General features: G+C 35.4%; 1 protein-coding gene across 3 annotated transcripts in view; it reads left to right on the forward strand.

The window, feature by feature from the left end:
- Positions 1-2,089: 2,089 nt before the first annotated feature.
- LOC149481376 (uncharacterized) overlaps positions 2,090-24,159 on the forward strand; it is a 465,629-nt gene continuing 443,559 nt past the window's right edge. For all 3 annotated transcript variants that reach the window (XM_089705004.1, XM_089705005.1, XM_089705006.1), the window contains exon 1: positions 2,090-2,224. The gene's annotated coding sequence lies outside the window, so the exon portion shown is untranslated. The remainder of the gene's footprint in view (positions 2,225-24,159) is intronic.

Below are 24,159 nucleotides of genomic sequence, written 5' to 3' on the forward strand. Positions count from 1 at the left end.
CACGTGATAAGGAAATTATTAATATAATACAAATCCTTGTAACTAATACAGGGATTCTGATATATTGGCAATTAGTTTTACATTTGTCGCCTGTCGCACTGTTGGTTGAACCGGTCCACGGCCGCTACTGTCCAGCGCGAGCGTTTGATGGATGTGTTTATGCATGTCTTGATGTTAATATAATTTACATTTTATTTAGAATTATGGTTTATTGATTGATATTAATCGCACAAATGCAAAGTATTTAATGAAGTTTACAAAAATATATTTCTTTATTAGATCCCACATATCTGGTTGTCTGAAAGAAATGGTTCATGTGATGGTAAGCCGATTTTGTACTCACTTGCTTGTGATTCATAGTATTGGCAAAAAGTTCTTCTATAAGCAGCCAGTCATTGAATCAACACCTAATATGTTAATTATTTTATAGTAATAATTCTGATGTCACTTAACTTCATCCTGCTTAAAAATAAATTAGGAATTTGATAAAAAATCAATCAGCAACAGATGTAAATTATTTTCAAACAAGTTATTTTACTATTTAGACACTTCGATGTAAACAGATTTATAGGCCTTCCGAAGTTATGCAAATCATCTTGCGTGCCGCTGATATCAAATTACTTTATTATTTAATAATAGCAATTACTGAAACATTAATCAAGAAACAGTTTTTATGATCTATTAAAAGGCAATATATCAAAATATATAAAACATTACAACCAGGATGCTGGTAAGGTGACTATTTATAACGCTCTCGTATTTTACTTGTATAGTTTTACTGTTTCTAGCTTTTCCTTTATCACAAGTTGTTTGGTAGAGATTGTCCCTTAGTTATGAGTCTCGTGACTTCTCACCTACAGACACGAATTGTAGGAAAACATCAGTTTCCTTAATTTATTCGTAGTTATTTTTTGCAAATTAAAATAATAAATGAGTAATACCTTTGATTTAAAAAAAATGTGTGCGTGTGTACACACGTAAGAAGTGAAACTTCTTTATACCCTTATTTTTCAAAAAATAATTTACTATATGCAACTTTACAGAAATATGTCAAATCACGCGTGGTAGGAATAAGAAAAAGATGGCGCGTAACGGAAAAATGTTACACTAATTTTTTTTCCAACCCCGATAAAGAAGTTAAAGAAGTTCAAGAAGTGTCACTTCAAAAAGTTTCAATAATTTGAAATTTTGCAAACTTTCATCTTACTCCTGGATAGAGTCATATTTAGAGTCTCTTTAAAAGTCGTGATTTAGTTTAGAAAATCTATGTATATGGAACATTTAATTATATATACCAACCTGTTATGTTTTCAATTATTTTCGATATTAATTACCTACCGGTATGATATGTACCAACATAAATTAAAATAGTAGAGCTATCAAAACAATTATTAATATTAATATTATTACTGTGTGTATGAAAACGCATCATTAATTTAATTCAAGATAACATCAGAAACTGTCGAGCATTCGAAGCCGAAATCGAAATTAACGTTTATTAATTTTCACTTAACTCATAAACACGTTAAACCAGATATCGCTAGACTCTACTTGTAGCTTTTAACCGACATAATTTATATTAAATCTTTATGTTTATGCAAATATTTCTATAATCTTGAACTTGACGTATGGTAATGATAAAACAAAAGTATTCGCTAATGAATCTTTTTAAAAAATATTAGAAAAATAATAAATTTTCATTAAAATCTTTTAGAATCTAATCAAATTACGTTAAGAACTTTAATTATATTCCATAAAATGTCAAAATAATTAAACAGCAGCTATAAATTCTCAATATTATTTATTACTACTTCCGCACTAACCAGTTCACCAACCTGCATAAACCACACAACATGATAGAAAAGCTTTTTTCCTTCCAAAGATTCAATAAAACATGTCCATAACTAAATATATTTTACACACAAGTTACTCATTAGTATAAAAGTATAAGTTCAATATAATTTATACGTTTTCAATTCAAGTATTACGAGCTTAATCAACGACAACCGTCATGTCGTGGGAGACATATCTGAAGCTTAGCAAAAAGCTGCGCAAGAGTCGGCGTACGGCGCGCGGGCGGCAGTCTGCCTCCAACCGCCGACGTGGTAACACCTGTGCCGTATGTCTGGATTATTTTCACTAATTAGTGCACTGTGAGTGTGGTGTAGTGAGTGAGTGTGTGAAGTGCACTGACCTTGGTTGTGTGTGTTGGAATTTGCAAACGGTTTGTTGTTATTTTTATTCTAGTAACTAACTTGAATCCTATTAGACATTAGTTATACCAGTATACCTCGAGTAGTATATAAGCTTATACATAAAGTATATAAGTGACTCATAGGTAGTATACATGAAACACGTTAAAACACAACTGAAAGCTAAGTAAAGTTGTAAGTTGTTAACGCATGAGTATGAGTTTAGCACAGCAGGTGCCTGCGGGCAGCGGCCTAGAGGTCACAAAATGGCATTATATGTATTTATAAACGTTTGTTCTATTATATCAGTTTTATTTTAGTTTATTTTAGCTGTGTATAGTCTCTTATTCTGTCAAACTTTTGCAATCGTGAACTGCCGATATCTGTTCAATTTTCATCCTACTTAATTAGAACTTTGAGAATGATAAAAGCTCCCTCGATTCTTTGTAAGTACATTTATATAGAAAGCTTCCTGTTTGGTTAAAAGCTTTAGTTTTAACTCAGTCACTGATGTAGAGAAGTCGTGAACTTAATCGAGCTTTCAATCAAAACTTATTAATTTAATAAGTTATCATGGTCATTAGTTATTCTGTTATCTTCTCTATCTTTGTAAAAACATTTATAAATAAAAGATATAAAAAAATATCTCGGAATCTTGTAAAATCTTGCTAATTACAAGCAAGCTTTATCTGTACACATCGCGAAAGTCTCGCTTCAATTTTGATTCAACTTTACTTCGTTAAGATGATTATAATTAAGTGCTGACATCATGAAGATATTACTTGAAATGTTCGAATGTACCTACTTGCTTCCTAGATTGTCTCAATGATATCCCATAATTGACTGTTGCATAGTATATATGCTAAGTTTTATAACAGTAGAAGTAAACATTCCATTTTAGATTTTTATTTAATAAGTGTTTAAGATCTACAAAGCATCTAGAAAACGCCTCTAGTAGGTAGAGCTTTTTGTTTATTTGCAGTTTCTCTTCAATTTTTAAATTTAATTGTCACAAGTTAAAGATGAGACAAGTACCTAGTTTCTATTATTAAATTAAGTAATTCTACAAACTTTACGTCAATTTTAAGTCAATCTTTCATGTTTGTTTTATCCCACCGTGCACTTATAAATTTAGATACAAAAGACAATCTTACTTTCATAATAATAATACAAAAAGAACGTTTGATAACTCAATTAATTAGCAAACACAACAGCGTCCGGCGAGTGTAAACATTTCGTCATGAGGCTTAAGAGGCAGAGTCAACACGTCGAAAGCAGGTGTTCGGGCTAGTGCGATAAATAAATACGTTAAGTTAACACTTGAAAATACATATATTTTATTTATAATACTTTCGGTCTTTTCAAGTAAAATATGTAGCATGAAAATGTATAAATAACGCAACAACTACATAAGACTACTACTTACTATCTTTATAATAAAGTATTTTTCCTCTGTCTGTCGTTATATTTTATGATTGGATCTTTAAAAGTATGCAAAGGATGCGGTTTTTTATTTATTTTGATAAATTGATTCAAAAACGCAGGCAAAGCCGCGGGCGGAAAGTTTATGAATGATAAACGGTAATAAACGATTCACTAATACATCACACACATATAATTTTCATCTTATAATATTTTTAACAGATTAAATCGAAACTCTTGCGCAATAGTAAAGCTTCCGTTTATTTATGACTAGCGGTCCGCCCCGGCTTCGCCCGTGGTACATATTTAGCAATAAAAGGTAGCCTATGTTCTTTCTCAGGGTCTAAACATTATCTGTGCCAAATTTCATCAAAATCGGTCTAGTAGTTTGTGCGTGAAAACCATACATACATACATACATACAAAGTACAAACCTTTCCTCTTTATAATATTAGTATAGATTAAGACCACCAAAATGTGTTCCTTACATGACGGTATTCGTCTACCGTTACTAACACATGTTTGGAGAATTTGAGCAAGTTTAATAGTCTCATATTAAATCCGAAATTGCAATGCAAGTCGCATCGCACGCGACATTGTAACATTTGCATATACTACCCGTCCTCACTGGATTCTTCAACTTGGACATTTTTATGGGACTTCAATAATAGTTTTACATTGTGATAGTATCTTGAATTATTAAGCAGATAGATCCGGCTTTGAGGGTTAAAAAGGATAAGTTTTATCTTGTATACTTGATGCTCGTCAATAATCCTTTATTCTTTATCACTACATAGTATAAAACAAAGTCGCTTTCTCTATCCCTATGTCCCTATGTATGCTTAAATCTTTAAAACTACGCAACGGATTTTGATGCGGTTTTTTTTAATAGATAGAGTGATTCAAGAGGAAGGTTTTAGTATATAATTTATTGTTTTAGACAAAGCGGGCGAAGCCGCGGGCGGAAAGCTAGTGTTAAAAATAACGTTAATCAGTTATTCTGTTTCTTCATAATATAATAGACAACAGAGTAAATACACACAAACTTACTTAATCTATTCTGCGACTGACCCCTTGAGCTTTTCCTGTCTTGCTAAATACTTGATATTATTATTATGGCCCATAAAAATGATAGTGCTTATTTTAGAGATTGTTTTTCAAGAATAATAGAAATATCCATTCAAAAACTCTTCTTTATATCAAGTAGGTTAGGAAAGTAGAGTTATAGAGAAGAGCCAGCAAGAAATCTTGACATGGCCTCTCTTCACGGCAGAGTAATATGTTAGTCGTTTTAAATCAATTTTATGCATTCGGCTTGTAGCGGTAAATATAACAATAATATATATTTCATTCGATACAACTGACTAGAGTCACGAATGCTAAACTTATTGATATTGAAGTCGACCCGCTTTCTGACTTAGTATAACAATGTATAATTTATACAGCTCATAATATAATATACTATAATAATAATAATAATAAATACACTTTATTTAGCACCAAATAAAAACAGACAATATAACAAAAGAAAAAAGACAATATAATTTATAGCCAAAAAGGCGGCCTTATCGCTATACTTAGTACTTAGTACTATACCTATCTTTTCCTTGTATGTGGGAAAAAAACATTAGAATTAACAAGTCATTGGTTCAATATCTAAGGAAATTGATCTATACAGAAGACTGATCACCTTGTTTTTAAGTAAAAGAGAAATTGATATTTTAAATAGATACGTCGTTTCATACTCTACTATGAATAATTTTATTCATCACATTCATATTAAAACATGTATTTTTGTGATGTTATGTAAATGATATAATATTTTATAGCTCTGTGAGCAAGAATTATTCAAAGTATTTGGGACACATTCATTGACATTACTCAAAGTTTTACAACGACAACTTGATTACATGTAATATTGTGTAAAGATTATAAATTTTATTTCATAATAAGCCAATTATAATAAACTTCTGTACAAGTATAAATCGTATATTTAACAGCATGTCAATCCATACTGCAAGCTTAAATCTCATTATAGATATCTCAAAAGATTAAGATAATGCGGTACAATTTGTTGATAATTGGAACTAGTAAACTGAAAGCTTTAGTTTTGCACTCGGATACAAATCAGAGATATAACGTATTTCAATGAACAAATACACAATCATTTACGATCGGTATTTTGTACTGGACCAATAATAATTATATTATTACGTCTATTGAAGAATATTACTATTTATATTTACTATCAGGTAAGTTTTCGCTTTTATTTCACAAAAATTAATATGCTACCTCTGCCAGGCAAAAAACAATTATTTCTATAGCTCAATAGTTATTCTGATTTTAAACTATATTACTTACCCTATATTACTGTAAAGTTTCATCCAAATTCTTCCAGTACTTTTATCGTGAAAAAGTAACAAACATACATCCATCCTCACAAATTTTCTTCCTTATAATATCAGTAGGTTAGGATATCACAATATGTGACAATAACGTAACTACTGTACACTTTTTATTTTGGTTTTGTTGAATCAATGATCAGTGTAATAGTACACTTTCTAAAAGCTCGAATGAATGAAGACTTGAAAATCTAAAAAGAGGCCGTCGACAGCATTCCAATAAAATAACGACGTCCAAAAGGTAGCCAAGTAAGTCATAGAAATATCGTTAATACAATTACGCAGTTATCTTACATCTGACGCCTCTGCGGCCGTGACGCGGCAAAATTTGGGCGCCAAAGCTCAGACACGACTGTCAGATTTTTTTTATTTCTTCATGGCGATTGTCAGATTTATTCGATGACAGCATCCGTCTCGCTGTCAACAGTGTGTCTGACAGAGATGGGTAGATAACGGTTATTTATTCTTTATTTGTTTTTGATTGAAATGTCGTGGTTTTATTGATATAGGACGAAGGTTTTGGTCGGGAGCGGCTGAAGAAGATAAGGAAACCCGATCCTAGTAGTATTTTTAGATATTTTACTAGTACAGTCTTCTACAGGCATTTTTAAAAATTAATTCTGATTTCCTTTATAATCTTTGAAAAGGCGAAGGCTTTACTTTATATCTGGTACTTTTGACGAAAAGCATCTGTTACAATAAGTGAAGAATGATCCTACTAAAATAATGAATGTGATAAGTATGTACGAATTTCTTACCTATACTTTGTCTAAGATTTGAAAGCACATTTTGTGCTTTCTTCGATACAATAGAATAAAAGTACACCAAATAATATGTAGAGACAAATATAGAAATATTGGTTTGACATTTGAACTCAAGTTTATCAAAAATAGCATTCAATGAACTAGTATCTCAGCCAAGTGAAGTATATGACTTTGGCTTATTTGTCTCGTGCAGTTAAAGATAAACAAAGTGCATGTGCACAGGAAGGCGTGTTTACTGCAAGCTATTTGTGGCTCGCACGTGCACCGAACTTGGGACTTTTACTGTATAAGTGTATAGAGAGAACTAGCTGTTGCCCGCGACTTCGTCCGCGATTACGTCGTTTTTCGTCATTCGTCGTTTAAAAAAATACGTGACACTTTATTTTTGAATGTTCTTAATTGTCTCTTATAAAAATAAACTACATTAAAATTGAATACTCTGATAAGAAAATCTTAAAATCGGAGGACATAGAAAATCTGAGGAAAACATGAATTTGATTTAAATTCTACATTACTTAGTAATTCAAATAATAATCTAAATTAAATGTAGATTAACAGTTTGAGCGCATCATTATATAATATGTACCTAAGTATTAAATTACGTTAGTTGACATAGTAATTTTACTAAAAACACGATGACTTTCTTTCGCGCTCGGTACAACAAACTAAGCATGTTTGTGGTACGTGGCCCGCGTCACTTGACCCCCCGCGAGTTCCCCTCCGTTACTATGCGAAAATACATTCGTCGCCCTACTGTAGGAAAAATTGTAATATTTTAAATTCGAGAAATATTGATTTCTTGTATTCGACTATTCGTTGTAGTCGTATACAAAATATATTTGAAGAAACTTAGGTTGGCCTTCAGGCAAAAGGGATCCTATCAAATGATAAACTTGACCTTGTATCTTAAAAGTAAGCATGAAAGGATCCTCTGATAATTGTTGAGCACCAAAGGATCATTTAAAACGCACTACTATAAGAGCGAATATTGTCTAAGAACTGTTTAGATTTCACATGTTCCTCTAAAAGTAGTGATTTCAAAGGTTCTGGTGTATCTTCAAACGAAAGCCGACTCCTTACTCCTCTTTAAAGCATTACAAAAAGAACATACTACGTTAATATCGCCTATACAGAAGATGATCTGTAATCAATTGTGAGGTTATAAGCAAACCCACTTTTATATTTGTCGGACCACACCACCGAATTCGTAGATTGATCTTCTATGTTTACCTCTTAAGTCATTAAGACTGTCGAAATCTGTCTACAGTAAGACGGGCCTCTCGCTATTCGTCCGTTTCAAGAGACCAAATAGTTTCAATTCTTAATTTTTCATTAAACAAACTTATTAATCGTACTTGTCTCAAATAATCTTGTCTCAAATAATGGTAATATTCGCGTCCCTACTCTAGTCATTGCTTATGCTCATGTTCATCTTCAAGAGATCGAATAATATTATGGTGCACCCTATCATTTGTCAATCGGTCTTCATATTGAGTAAAAGTTTCAGATTATCGAGATAAAATATGCCATTTGCGATCAGCTGTGAGACGTTATACCCTCTCAGTGAAGGTTTCGGTCTCACAGGATAGTACATGCCGTTCGCGGTCAGCTGTGAGCCGCAATTCTCGTTGTGAAGCGGTTTCAGGTTCTCGGCATAACACAATATGTTGTTTTCGGTCAATAGTAAGCCTCTTACCTCTAACGATCCTTGAGAACTCTTATTTCTCATTTTCTTAGCTTTGCTCGAATTTCGATATAAAGATTTTTTAGGTGGCACTGATGCGAGTAAATAAAAATTAAGTTAAAACGGACTGAGAGTGTTATAATCATCAATCATCATCATCATCAATACATATAATAAAATTGTGGAAAAGCGATGTCTGTACAATGAAAATATGTAGAAAAAAATTAGCAGGTGTTATTATTAAATCGATCTTGAACCCAAAACTGTAGTTAAAAAATTTTTTGTCTGTTTGTCTGTATGTTTGTGCACGCTAATCTCAGAAACGGCTTATCCGATTTAAATGCGGTTTTCATTAATGTATTGTGGTAATCTTCATTTAACAGTTAGTGTTTATTTCATGTCAATCGGTTCATAAATAAAAAAGTTATGACAATTTATAAGTAATCACGGCGAACATTTGCTAAGGCATTCTATTGTACACTGTACAGTGTACGATAAAACGTAATTTATCTGTTATACGCTACAGTTATTCCTTTACATGTCCAGATGATCATATCAAAATTCCCCAAGGGTTTGGGGGTAAGCTGAGGTAGTAGGGGGGGCGGGGTCAAATTAACATTATGGTTACTTCTAATAGGTAAATTTTCCACACAAAATGTCCTTTAAATTGTCGTATTATATTTTTAACCCCCGACGCAAAAAGACGGGTGTTATGTGTTTGACTGCTATGTATTTCTGTGTGTGTGTGTGTGTGTCTGTCTATGGCACCGTAGCTGGCTAACAGGTAAACCGAATTAGATGCGGCTTTTTTTTGTTAGGCAGCATATTTTCCGACGCCGCGCTGGTTCTTAGATAAATTGTATCGAAATCGGTTCATCCACTTATTATACCTACATAGGGGTAAAAGTGGGAATGAAAAAAATGATATAATAATTTATTTTTAAAGATCGTTGGGAAGTTTATGAAATTATTTATTCCTTTTTCTATACACTTTTCTTCGTCTAAACGGTTAAGTTACGTGCTCCCTCTCTCTCTCTCTTCAGCCTTTAGTTACGTGCGTGAGACAGGAAACATCTAATTTGGATTTGTTGCTGGATTTGATAAAAATTGAGTATCGATTAAGCTGATCAGTGGCTACACCATACATTATTAAAAACATCCATTTAAGAAAGGAAGGAAATAGAATTTGCTCCTCTCCCCCCCTGGTTCCTAAAAAATAATATGACATAATTTAAAAGAAATTTTACGTAGAATTAGTTAGGCATTTCTTTTTTGATTTTCGATATTATATACTAATCATAATTTTTAATTACAATATTATGTAGTAACTATTTGGTATAGGTTAGGCATTTCATTTCATGATTTTCTTTAATAAGTTGGTTGGTACGTAAGTTTTTTAGCTCAGTTTAGTAAGAAATTTTAATAACAATTCTTTTAATTATTTATGGTAGTACGTATTTACTCAATAATTGTATGTTAAGTAGTAATTCAGCATGGGCGTAGCCACGGTGGGGCTGGGTGGGGCGCTTACCCTGGCTTTGATCTGGTAGGTACCAATTGTGAAGGGGAGTGGGCGTGGGCCTGGGAGTGGGCGTGGGAGTGGAAGCATGAAAATATAAACAATTATTGTTGCCTCACCCTGAGCCCATGGTCATAGGTCCCATAGTCACTATTCCACGCGGACGAAGTCGCGGGCACAGCTAGTAGACAAATATAATCAGAAAGCTTTGAACTCCTAAGCTCAACCATAAAAGATAGACATTAATTATGATGTCGGGAGATATTTTTTATATAATATGGAGAACATTTCTTTCATACTAATAATTGTACCAAGTTTCGTTTAAATCCGTCGAGTAGTTTTTGTTTCTATAACGGTTATACAGACAGACAGACGAACAAAAATTTTTGGCGTCAGTGTCGATCCCTAATCACCTCGTGATAGTTATTTAGGAAATATATTTCATGTACAGAATTGACCTCTACAGATTTAATATAAGTATTATTCATATAATTAGATGCCAATTTCCATGTAACGTTAAATTCGACTATACAATAACTAACAGACAACGCAGGTTACTCTCGTTTCCGTAAGTTGAGGCGGCTACATATTCGGTCCTCATAACTTCACTTTTTGTGAACGAAACGACAGCGCGGTTTAATTCGATGCCAACACCATCAAAAAAAGGAAATATTTTTAATTGTGAAAAAATATTATGATTTACACTATTAATAGGTACTATTTTAACATTAACACAAAATATAAGACTGTGAGTGTGTAAAAATAAATCCAGCTAGTTTCACATCAAACTTATGTTTTTAATTAGGTATACGACATAAAAATATATTAATTAGTTACCAAGCAATAATCATACAGGTAAATACTGAACAAAAGTATTAACAGTCAAAGTATATTAATTTTACTTACAACATGTAAATGATGAAGGAATAATAATTATCAACGAACTAACCTTTTTGTATTATTGTTTATAAATATAAATTCATAAACAATAAATTTATAAAGAATAGAAAAAATTCGACCACTAAAGAATGCTGGTTCGAGTCCCGCCTCGTTATCGAATTTTTAAAACACGAAGATTTTTAAAAATGTAACCAATGAACACAATCAATATTAGATTAACCGTAATGGTGTCTAGTTTGACTTAAAATAATAAACATCTACCCTCACTTTTAAAAATGTAGTATATTCACACGAATTATAAGCGCACCTTATAGGGAAGGGAAGATATGGGTTAAAGAGTTAAATAAATAAATAACATAATTATATTTAAATTATTAATTTTTAACATTGTGTTCAGTAGTGTTAACATGTAAATTGATTTGATTTTTACGAAATCTCATAGATGGCGCTGTTTCAAATTTGTATACTAATAAATTCATTAAACTGATTCTCTGCCCAAATTACGTAAATGACATAGTTTTTATTGTGTAAAGCTAGATAATAGCATGGCTTACCCGAAACCAACATTTAAACATGAGTCTTTAGATTGTACGCTGTCGTAATACACGGAATACGTAAGAAAAAAAAAGGTTCACAGCTCCTCCCCCGGAGGTGATAGCATGATAATATGTTTAAAAAAGCCTCACCCGACCTGTTAGTAATATTCATGCAAAATTTGAAGTCAATCTATGCAGTACTTTTCGAGATTAGCCTGGACAAACATACAGACAAACAGACAAACAGACAAACAGACAAACAGACAAACAGACAAACAGACAAAAATTCTAAAAACTATGTTTTTGGCTTCTATATCGATTATAGATCATGGATTATGTATTCTTTTAAAAAAATATTCAATGTACAGTTTTGACTTTCCTACGATTTTATTATATGTATAGATATAGGTAATGTTAAAATGTAAGTTAACGTAATGTATCAAAGTTGCGGAAATAAACATTTAAATCAATAATTATTACTATTGGAAAACAAATTGGTTGTGATATTATTTGTCAATATTCTATACGAGAAATTTTACTTTTGCAAATCTTGTCCTGGCAAAGACGAAAAAAAGTGACTATTTGGTTCAATCATCGGAAACTGTATCTGTGTGTACATTGAAACAATTTTGTATTGTACTGTTCAAAATGTGTATACATGATAGAGACAATAAGTAAAATTTAGAGCGTTCAATTCTAGTTTAGAAAGTTATAAATATCAACCAACATTATCAAATAATTCAATAAATTACGAATATCAGCTACATTTGTACATTAAAAAGTGGTTTCTATCAAAACAAGCAGGTGCGTTAAGTCAGCTACCGATGCTATCAAAAGCTTAGATAAAGGGTTGATAAAATTCCTCAAAGTAAATAAATAAGACATTGTCAGTATCAGGAAGGTGCCGTTAGAGATACGGCTGTAAGAAGCTGTAAGGCACAGCTCGATATCTCGTTATTTCATCTTATTTCTTAATCTTTTCGAGTGTTAAAGTTATAAAATTTGGTGAAAAATTCACAAGGCATTTTTGGGAGTATCGATTTCATCGAGCTGAGTTTTTTTAAAGCGATTTCGCATGCGAAAAAAAAATATTTGCATAAAGTTTCCCTTCAATACTTTGGCTTTAGAGCACTTATTAAAAGAGGCAAAGAAGGGATGGTTTCTAGGAATAATCAAGATGGAATGCAAATCCCTACCATAATTATACTTCAATTAAACGATTTGATACCTTACTTCAGTACGCAATTTTATTGTTTATTCAGCTATACTAGCATAAATAGCACTTACCTTTGCAATAAGCAGCCACGCTAGCGTGTAGATTGGCGGTAAGGATTCAAATAATAACTACGCATAAATCCTTAGAAATATTGGCTTTGAATTACAGCGTAGCCTAGATAAACGCGGACAAACTAATGCTTCTCTCGCATAACGAATTGGTAATTTTGTAAGCCAATTATTATAAGGAGCTGTGTATTTCGTAATTTCTAAAGTATTGTTGTGTTATTATGGAGCAATTTACAAGTTGTAATAGTAGAGAACACAGCGTGATGGACTAAGTTTCTGTTTTAGTTTATTCTATAATATGTTACATATTGTTTTGAAAGGCTTACGGACGTTTCTACCAGGGAATTTTTTTTTTATTTTTTATTGTGTGATAGGGAAGCGCTTGACCACGATCTCGCCTGATGGTAAGCTGAGATGTGGCCTATGATGGAGCGCGCTTCCCTAGAAGGTACCCGTTCACTCTTCGCTTGAAGACCCCCATATTGTACTCGTCGGGGAACACATACTCAGGAAGCATGTTCCAGTCCCTCGCGGTTCGAATGAAGAATGTCGATCCGAACCGCTTTGTCCGGGTACATGGAACATCCACCATATGGCGATGCCTAGAGTCTGTGCGCCTCGACGATCGATGGAAAAACGGGGATGGCGGAATTAAATCGTGCAATTCCGCAGCGCACTCACCAAAGTGTATCCGATAAAATACCGATAAACTTGCCACTCTGCGACGGTGGGCGAGGCTCTGGAGTTTTTTGCCTACTAGCTCATCGTCGTTTATTAGCCTCTTGGCACGCCTCTCTATCGCCTCAAGCGCCTCCAGCTGGTACTTGGCGGAACCGTCCCAGAGGTGAGAGCAGTACTCCATGCACGATCGGACTTGTGCTTGATAAAGGTTGAGCAGCTGTCCCGGGCTGAAATACTGTCTCACCTTCGCCAGAATTCCAAGCTTTTTTGAGGCTACTTGGGCTTTGGATTCTATATACGAACCAAAGTTCAGAGTAGGCGTCAGGGTAATGCCAAGAAGCTCGAGGTGGTTGGTTATCGGCACGGATACACCCTGGAAAGTCGGAGTCAGGTGGAATGGACTCCGTTTAGCGGAGAATAGACACGCCTGGGTCTTAGTCGCATTGAACTTGACCAGATTGGCATCGCCCCAATCGGAGACCGCCTGTAAGGACAAGTTCATGCGATCGACCATCGACTCTCGTAGAGACTGGATTTGTGCCGTACTGGTTCGCGCGCTGGATACATATCTCTCCACAACAGTGCTATCGTCTGCGTACCCATAGATACCGGGTTTCAGCAGATCGTTGATGTGTAGCAAGAAGAGTGTTGCGGAGAGAACTGATCCCTGAGGGACCCCGGCATTAATAGCCATTTGGTCGGACGAGCAGCCGTCGACGACTACCCGAAGCGACCGGTCTCTCAGAAAATCTGAGATCCAGGCGCAGAGACCAGCAGGCAGACCGTAGGATGGAAGCTTGCCAATAAGACTATCATGCCAGACCCTATCGAAGGCCTTCGAGATATCAAGGGAGACAGCAAGTGCTTCACCATGATTCTCGATGGCCTCGCTCCAGATGTAGGTGGCGTACGCTAGAAGATCCCCAGTGGACCGGTTTCGGCGGAACCCGTACTGACGGTCACTGAGGAGGTCATTCGCTTCTAGGTGTGCCAGGAGCCGGCTGTTCAGTACACGTTCCATAGTCTTACAGGGTATGGACGTGACTGAAATTGGCCTATAGTTGGAGGGGTCGGCACGACTGCCTTTTTTGGGCACGGGCTGCACGTTGGCAAGTTTCCAAGATTTCGGTACTATTCCAGTCGTCATCGAGAGACGAAAGAGGCGTGTCAGAACAGGAGCAAGTTCAGGCGCACAGGTTTTAAGTACTATGGCTGGAATTCCATCAGGGCCGCTGGCTTTATTCACGTCAAGATTCCGCAGCGTTTTAAGAACCTCAGTCTGACGGATGCGAATTTCGGGCATGCTCACCTCGCATCCAGGTAGACTGGGAGGTTTCGCATTTGCAGGATCAAGACGAGAATTTTCCGCGAAAAGAGAAGCAAAGAGGTTCGCTTTCTCTACGGCGGTGTGAGCCAGCGATCCATCCGGTTTCAGCAGTGGAGGAAGTGAGGGGCGGCAGAAATTCGATTCAACCGTCTTAGCCAGGGACCAAAACGCTTTGCTACCAGAGGGGTAAGAAGCCAGTTTGTTCCCTATTCGGCTGACATGGTCAAATCGAGCTTTCCGTAGAGCCTTTTTGCAGGACTTGGCGGCTCGGTTGAAGGCTTTCTTCTTTTCCGACACGTCCTTGGCCTTGCGGTGTCGAGCATCAACCCAAGCCAGGTATGCTTCATGCTTTAGCGCTTCTGCGCGTCTGCAGTCGGCTCTGAACCAGGGTTGAGCTTTGCCGGACATAGCTACGTCTGAGAATGGGATGAAATACTCCATTCCCTGTCGCAGCACATCTGTCACAGCATCCGCGCAGGTCGAAGGATGATCAGAAGAAAAGCAGACCGGTCGCCAGGGATAAGACGCAAAGAAGGAGCGCATCTCATCCCAATCTGCTGACTTGTATCGCCACACGCGCCGAGAGCCCCTAGGACTGGGATCGGGCGGCGAGTAGACGGATACAGATTTCACCAGACAGTGATCGGAGCTGCCAAGCGGCGAAGAAATCGCCACCGAGTAACGGTCTGGATCTGTTGTCAGCAGAAGGTCCAAGCAATTGGCTGTATGGCTCTCAACATCAGGAACCCGCGTCGCTCCTTGAACCAGCTGGGTGAGATTTAATGCTATGGAGAGTTTACGCATCTCTCTCCCAGCCAGGTCAGTGCACTGGTATGGGTATAGCCACTCCTGGTGGTGGGCATTAAAATCCCCCAGTAACACAAGCTGAGCGGAAGGGTATTTGTGTTGAGCAGCATCCGCCACCTCACTAAGGTACTCTGTGAGCCTGATCGTCTCCTGGTCTCCGCTGTGCGCCCGGTAGACACAGGCATAGAGAAGTTTCTCTGGGCCTGTGTCCACCAGCATCCATAGCACGGAAAAATGGGGGTCTTCAAGATGTCGGAGACGCCGACAACAGATGTCATCTCGGACGTACGCGCACACACCTGACCGAGCCTTAAAATTATGCTCCAGGGTGTAGCCGGGATAGGATAGGTACGCCAAGTCAGACGGACATCTAATCTGCGTCTCCGTGAGGAACAAGATACTCGGTTTGCTAGTCTCAAGGTGGAAGTGGACTGCAGCGAGATTAGAGTGGAGACCTCTGATGTTGGTTAGGTCCACTTTTAGCGAGAGGGAGTGCTGCCGATGTGCAACCTTATACTTGTATCTTGCCTTTTTCATGATCGATTGATAAGAGAGTGAAGTAGGTATGAAGACGGCAGTGAGTCGAGGCGCTTAACATCAGGACCGGGACACACACTTAGTAGCCGCATTATTGGGGACTAGTCTGGAGACTGCGGGGACGCCCGAGCCCCCCCAAGTTGTCCATAGGGCCCTCTCATCCGGTCGCCAACCGGCACTATGACGCAACTTGGGATTTTTCGCTGGTTGGCGGGGCAGCCTTTCGCATGTGGCTAGCACGCTACTTGGGCCCCCTACTGACCAGCGGTCGGCCAGCGGTGCACCGTGCCTCGGATCCCGCTAACCTCCATGACTAGGCACCAGATGCAGCAACATCAGTGTGTGTCAGATCGTCCCGATTGTCAAAGCGCAACTGACTCGACCCGTCTTCACTAAGGCTACATCAGCTTCATCGAGTCGGAACACGGACGCTTGGCGACTCGTCTTCAGCTGATGGGTGGTCATTATAGCCGCGACAACTGTCTCCCACCATGTCACCTGTTTAGCACCACCCAGGGGCCACGTGTAGGGTTTCTGAGTTCTGGGTATACTCCTACGGACGGAGGTGACTCGGCCCCCAAATCGAGAAAATGCTGTTAAAAGTAAACTTTCGTATTTGTTTAGGTATCATTTAATTTGTTTTTGTTTGTAATCCATTGTTTAGAACAAGGAGACATGTTTTCACAATGATGTTGCGATGTTTAATGTATAAATGAATTACCTCTTTCAAAACGAATTTTTTTTTGACATTGTACAGGAAAAATCCTACATATTAAGTAGGTAAATGGTAGTTCTTTATTTATATGTGATGATAGCTTTAAATTAAATCAGGATTCTTAACAAAAAGCTCAATATTCTCATTTCTTGGAAAAGTGCTATATCCATAAGTAATAATATTGAAACATAACTTACATTACCTACGACTCCTGTATAGAGTAGATATGTATATTAAATTTACTTATTTCTCACACAATAAGTTTAATACGCATGTTATTACTGTTTATTGCATCATAGGAAAGGCTTAGCTTTTAAATTTATTTAATATTGTGTCGTAAAAGTGTCATTATGGTATATTAGTGGACAGTTTTATCACTTTTATCTCGTTAATTAGTTAAGCGTTACTTCGAGACTTGGATAAGATTTTGGTAATTTATGACAATATTAAAAAAGGTTTTAAGGATGTAAACGGTATAACAATGTGACGTTTTATTGTGTGGTAACATCTTGGTAAAATTCTTTAAGTAATTGAATAATTTCATTATGATCAAGCTTTTTGAAGAAGCTTATATTCTCAGATGTGTGAGCTGCGTGGTTACATGATGGTAAACGTTTTCGAAAGACAATGAAATAGTTTGTAGTTAAAAATCAGTATACGCAAATACATATACTAATGACAGAACAATGACTACATAGTATAAGATAAAGTCGCTGTTTCTCTCTGTCCCTCCCTATGTACCATGCTTAAATCTTAAAAAACTACGCAACGGATTTTGTTGCGGTTTATTGTAAAAGATAGAGTGATTCTCGCGGAAGGTAATAAATTATAATTTATTAGGTTTTAGACAAAGCGGGCGCGGTGGAAAGCCAGTTTCCATGACCTGACCAGTCATCGTTCACTCGGAAACTATCTGAGAATTATTCCAAATCTTAAAGAGTAGAATATAAAATTCAGTGGCGGCGTATTGTAAGTAATTATAATAATTGTTCGTTTGGATGTAGAGTGTGTCCAATGCGGAGTGTAGATCGACTTCAAACCGAAATTGCTTCACAGCGAGTTAAATCAGATATTTTATTACGGATTTTGTTCAAATTAATCTTCCTCAATAGTTACGGTACAGGTGGACTATTAAAATATCTCACGAGTTATCGACCAATCAAAAAGTACTTGAAATTGACCAATAGCAAGCGGAGATTTTCGCTAATAGAAAAATCATGACTGAAGAATTTAAATATTTGAGTTTTGCTAGGATAATGCATAACTGATTATCAGAAATAGGTACAAAGCAACTTCGTAGGCCAGTGAACTTTAATTTCTCGAAATATTATGGGCTCTCTTCACAATGGGCAGCGTTGGGCGAGTAGAGACAATCACGATAGTGTGATCGGCCGTCATTGTAGATATTCTTACCTACATAATCGCCGTAATGGCGGCAAATATCGTCTATCATTTGTTGGGCCAACACTGCCCATTGTGAAGAGGGCCTATTAAACAATATTCGACACATCACTCAAACACAAAAAATACATAATTTCAAAGCTCTCAACACTTTTTATCTAATAACATAATATGAAGATGTACGTTAAATATGTGAAAGTGACGTCATCAAGGAAATATTTCAATCAACGATTGATCGCGTTGGTCACGCTTCGACCGTTACCGCGGATCTTCTAGTGGTTATTGAATTTTAGAGTTTCAAAAGAATGGAGATATTTGAATTTAATGTTACTGTGATCAGTTATATGAAGATATGATGTGTAATTAAATTAAAGTAAGAAATCATAAATAATAAATATTTCATTGTTTCTTTCAAGTCAATTGGATATAAGATTACCACCAGGCAAGGCGTCTGCTCGTTTGCCTTCTTATATCATAAAAAAATAATATGTAATCATATGTGATGTTGCTAGGTAGATATACCAATACATACTATAAACTGTTGAAAGAATTCAGTATGTCACAGGCAATTGTGATAAATCAGTCATTTCATGAATAGCCAAGGCTCTACATAAAACCTTACGTTATTAAATAAGCTTTTCTTAATCGATACTTCACTTTGATATTAAACGATATAATTCAGGCGGTTAATTTAATGACGCCGTTTAATGAGCCTATAGGCTATTAATGAAACGGCTCATTTAACCAGTTCGCTAGGACAGATACATAGTTTCTTCATATGATTTACACTAGATATATTTCCTGTCTGTATAGGAAATAGAAAACACCTGAGTTTTACCCACACGTGTTCGCTTTATACTTATGTGCAATTATATTCTATTTACGGGTATATTTCATTTTGTTAACTAGTTCTTCTCATAGAATTATTATTGTGTGATTGACTGGATTTTGTAGCAGAAAAACGACATCATTATTATTGGAATAATGAATTAGTTTAGCATTTAGATTGACTATAAATTGATGAGATGCTTTGATAATCCTTAAATTAAATAAAACAGACCACCACGAACTATCATTAAGCTAAAAACGAATTGTTAATTAAGTACGAAGTAAATCACAGAAATACGCCAAATCGTGATCGTCCCGGAGTCGGATCGAATCTAGAGGCCATTTACAGCATCCGGCGATTTAGATACCGGTCGAATACAGGATACCGACGCAATATCGCAACTTGTAAGCAATTATGTGCAATTTTGGATACATTTTTACATCGAAGATTCAGTCGATTGAGTGAAAAGTAGTATTTATCTGTGTTACTTTTGTGAATTTGGAATATCATTTTACACCCTCATTGGTTCAAATAAGATAAGTTAGGATACGATTTCAATGAATGGACTTAATCCACTCCATTGCTAATGCTAATTTTGTAATTTTTTCAATAAATTCTTGGGTTATTTTTATTTGTTACGTGTTTTAGGTTTATTTCAAAGTTTTAATTTATAAATTGTATGTGAATTACTCATTCGAATTCAAAGAAAATCAGTAATTGATTTCAACAGTGCCTCATCACACTTGAGCAAATGTCAAGGCCATAGCGGTAAAAATATACGCCTCAAAAAAGTTGATGCTCAAATAAATTACTCATTAGCTTTGTAGGTAACAGGTGAAAAATAATGATAATTCATAGAAATTATGATAATTTTAAATGATTACAATTTGATGTTATAGACAGATACACCGAGACATTGACATCAACGAATATTTCTTTTACCTTAAATTTAACATAACCATCTAGAGTAGAATAGTAAAACATGAATCGTAACGAGCGAGTAGTCCTAAGGGCGCGTTCCCACTATGTCGTAACGACTAATTTATCGTTCGACGACTGTCGTCTCTACCTGTTCCCATTATAACGATTGTTTGTCGTCAACATTTTTTATCGTTTAGCGACTGTCGTATCTAGCTGTTCCCATTGGATCGCTCAGATCGCTCGCATCATCAGCAAGCTACAAATCTAGTTGCCTCTGCGACGCAGAGTCTGCGTTCGCTTGGGTTGGGAAAAGCAAACCGAATACAGACGCGAGGGGCGCGCGGGTGCGAGAGGGAAAGGAAAACACGTGTTCGTCTACATAGAGTTGCCGTCCACGATTTTTTTATCGTTTTACGACTGTCGTGCTTGCTGTTCCCACTGTCACGACAAAGTGTCGTCACTGCAAAAACTGTCGTAGACGACAGTAAATTGTGTCGTTCTAAATGTGAACACCTCCATTTAAACATATAAGCCACGACACTTAAAACTACACGATTATCTGTCGTCACGACACGGTGGGAACGCGCCCTAAACTTGAAAATGTGATATAGATCGATCTTTTATGCATTTTTCTTGTACTTTTTATCTCATAAAATACATTCCACTAAACTCAAAACTCAAACATTTATTTATTGAATTAGACTTCTTCGAGAAGCACTTTTGAAACGTCATTACATATTTTTAACATTTACGATAATATTATTTTTAACATTTAAAATAAATCTAATGACGATGCAAAACTAGCGAAGAATAAAGTTTTAGTCGTATTAATGTTTATAGGATAGAGCATTTCGAAATCATTAAAATAATTGAAGAAAGGAAATAGAAAATAAAGTACACAATATCTCGACGATTGCGAGTATTTGTAAATATTGACTTTCACTAACCATGAAACAATATATTTTTAAATCTCTTATCCGGTTATTGCCCATAAGTTAAGTATTTTTCCAAATTTCACAAGTAACGCACCCTAAAACAACATCATTAAAAGGAGATCAATCTTCAAAACAAACAAGGAAAGCAATGGAGCGGTATTTGTGAAGAACATGATAATTCAATACTTGACGCAGTCTCCGGGGCATTCTAATTTGTTTGCTGCTCAAATATTTGCGCGCTTGAGGCGTGAAACCTGTCATGTGGTCGCTCGGACGGACGGATAGCTTTCTCTGTTCCGTAGGTAACAAAGGGCTTAGTTAAAATAACGTGTTTAATAGAAAGTCTGTTTAACTTTCAGGCTGTAATGTTCGCCATAATAGTTAAGTGTCATTTATTTTGTTAACAATACTATTCACAGGTGCGTTTAATAAATCAAATAATTATTTCTATACTTATTTCAATTCAGACATAATAACTCGAATATAAAGTCGAAAGAGGAGGGAATAACCTTGGAAAAATTTACCAACATTACTCAATAATTCAATATTAAGGTCTGCAATCATCAAAAGAACATTAAATAAATCAATAATCATTCATTGTTGAAACATTTTGCGCTACACTACGTTGTTAATATAAATGTTAGCCGTGTGACGAATTTACACTAAATTTTATTGCACGCAGACCAGTTTTAATAGCTTTTAATATTCTTTTTGATAAAAAGTATCGGATTTTATAACAAAATACATTAAGCGATTAATAAAAAGCAATTTGAACGTCAGCTTTATGACTTGTTTGATGGATGTTCGGCCATAAACGTATTCAACTGAAGAACGAATAAACACATAATTATTTCACGAATGCTATTGTGTGTGAAAATGTAAGCTTTATTTATGAAAAAAGGAAAAATCTCCGCTTATTGATTTTAAAATAAATTATAAGTACCTACGTAGGTACTTATTTTTTGTTAGTTTATACTAATATTATAAAGAGGAAAGGTTTGTAATTATGTATGTATGTATGGTTTTCACGCATAAACTACTGGACCGATTTCAATGAAATTTAGCACACATATAGAGGGTAACTTGGATTAACACATAGGCTAGGTTCTATCCCGGAAATCCCACGGGAAACGGAGATACGCAGGTTTTTCTTTGAAAACGCGGGTGAAGCCGTGGGCGGAAAGCTAGTAACATATAAGAGTTTATATTCTCATATTTACAAAATAATTTTTGCCTAATTAGGGACCACACAACAGCACGAAAAATTAAGGAATCTACAATAAACATTGAGCAACAACATGCTTGTACCACAAAGTATAACTTTTTAGTATAGCTTCTGATTTAAAAGTGACAAAACCATTTCATTAAAAGCTATAAAACGTTTATACGTATGTTATTTAGTGCTGTCACTAGCATTTTACGATGAAGCGAGAACTAACGGTCGTTGGACACCTGCGCGTGCGACGACCTTGCACCTTTGTCCCAAATTACCAGTTTCAAAGCCTTTTTAATACAAACTTTTTATAAAGAGTTATAGTATAATATTTATTATTTATGTTTAATTTTACGCGAGTTTATACATTTAGAAATTAAAGGTCTCCCCGTGACCAAGCTCGCTGCAAACTGTGCGAAACGTCGGGCAAAATAATATAACGAATAAATCGCGTTTAAAATCCGTTAAAATGTTTAATTACTAAACATTTATATAATTTCCGACTTTTTTGAGAATATTATAAAGAGTTATTATCTAATGTTCATATAACGTGTGACTTTTTGGGCATATTTATTACTTAATTTAGATAATTATACAAATAATGCATGATATTATTCAATGAGATAGTGTTATCTTTGAAAATAACTCTCAGTTTAAATAATTTTGTAATGAATCAAGTTCTGTGATAGAGAACAGCTTCCACTTATAAAATTAAAAAATGATAAGGTTGTCTCCAAACCAGTTGTAGAAGATAGAATTGATGGATAGATGTTGTTTCATAAAATGGTGGAAATTTTAAATATTGTATGCTCACGAAAAGCTTTTCATAGTATATATTTCTATGTCTCTCCCTTGCGTACTTTTCCTCTTTGTGACGAATGCAGGTATTTTATTTTTAAAGCCTTATATCCTTTGTATTCTTCATATGTAAATTACTGACAGAAAGACAAATACCCCTTGTAATATTAAAGCTTCTTTAACGTTACTTATTAAATATTCGATTGTTACGTTGTGTCACACAAATAAATACAGTTACGCAATTGTCTGTTTGTTGCGAAATTGAGTTTCATCACGAGTTGTGATGACTGCGCGTGACAGACATTGTAATTGACATTTTAACACAAATATTATTAAGTTGAAAGTATTATATTATGCCGTATTACCTGTCGTTATTACCAAATTATTACAGTACTAAAGCCAAAAAAAAAGACGGGTTGCACTCCGGGAGTGCCGGCTGAAGTGAAAACTTGATTATTAACGTTCAGCATGTTTGATATTTTGGAATGGTATCCGTCTTACGCATGGAATATAAGGGCTAAAAAAAATCGTCTTACGCTTTTTCGATCAGGCCACGTGTCCTGACGCGAGTTTAAGATTTTATACCCAACGCCGCTATAGAAGTTTTCACTTCAATAAATAATAGTTTTCTCCTAGCTGTCAACATTTTTGTCAATTTCACTGATTAGATACAGATTAAACAAACATAAAAAGTATGAATTCTAAAGTAGACATAACCATATTAGAATACCTTTGTGTGAAAATGAAAAACATTGTCTCTACGTGGGCTCTATACTTACGTACATACATGTACATATATCTTCTGGGAAATATAAACCAAAACAATGATTTTAAATAAGAATTTTTGTGTGTAATTACGTAATTCTAAATTGTGATCTAAAAAAATATGAATGCGTTCACATACTCGAATTCGGGTAAATAAACACAAAATTTTCATGTTATTAATATTGATTTTCTTCTATGGAATCCGTAAAACATCATTATATCGTTACTGTCAAATAAAGCCTTGATGTATAGCGTCTAGACCAGCAAAAACTGCCGGCTTCTGCTGTCTGTCATTTTATAAATGATTTTCAATTATAAAAACTGTTTTGAAGCTTTTTTAAAAGCTCAGTCGTTTTGAGTTTTAGTCGTAATCTGTGTGGGCTGAGTTGAATAAACCATTGCTTTTTTATCTACTTAGATTCTAATAGAATGAAGCTGAAGAGTTAATTGTTTGGTTAAACGCACTAATCTCAGAAACTACTGCTCCAATTTGAAAAATTATTTCGGTGTTAGATATGCCAATTATC

The sequence above is a fragment of the Colias philodice genome, chromosome 16 (genome assembly GCF_061535455.1).
Source record: "Colias philodice isolate Cphi_HAF_F1 chromosome 16, ilColPhil1 Martin Lab GWU primary, whole genome shotgun sequence".
Lineage (NCBI taxonomy): Eukaryota > Metazoa > Arthropoda > Insecta > Lepidoptera > Pieridae > Colias > Colias philodice.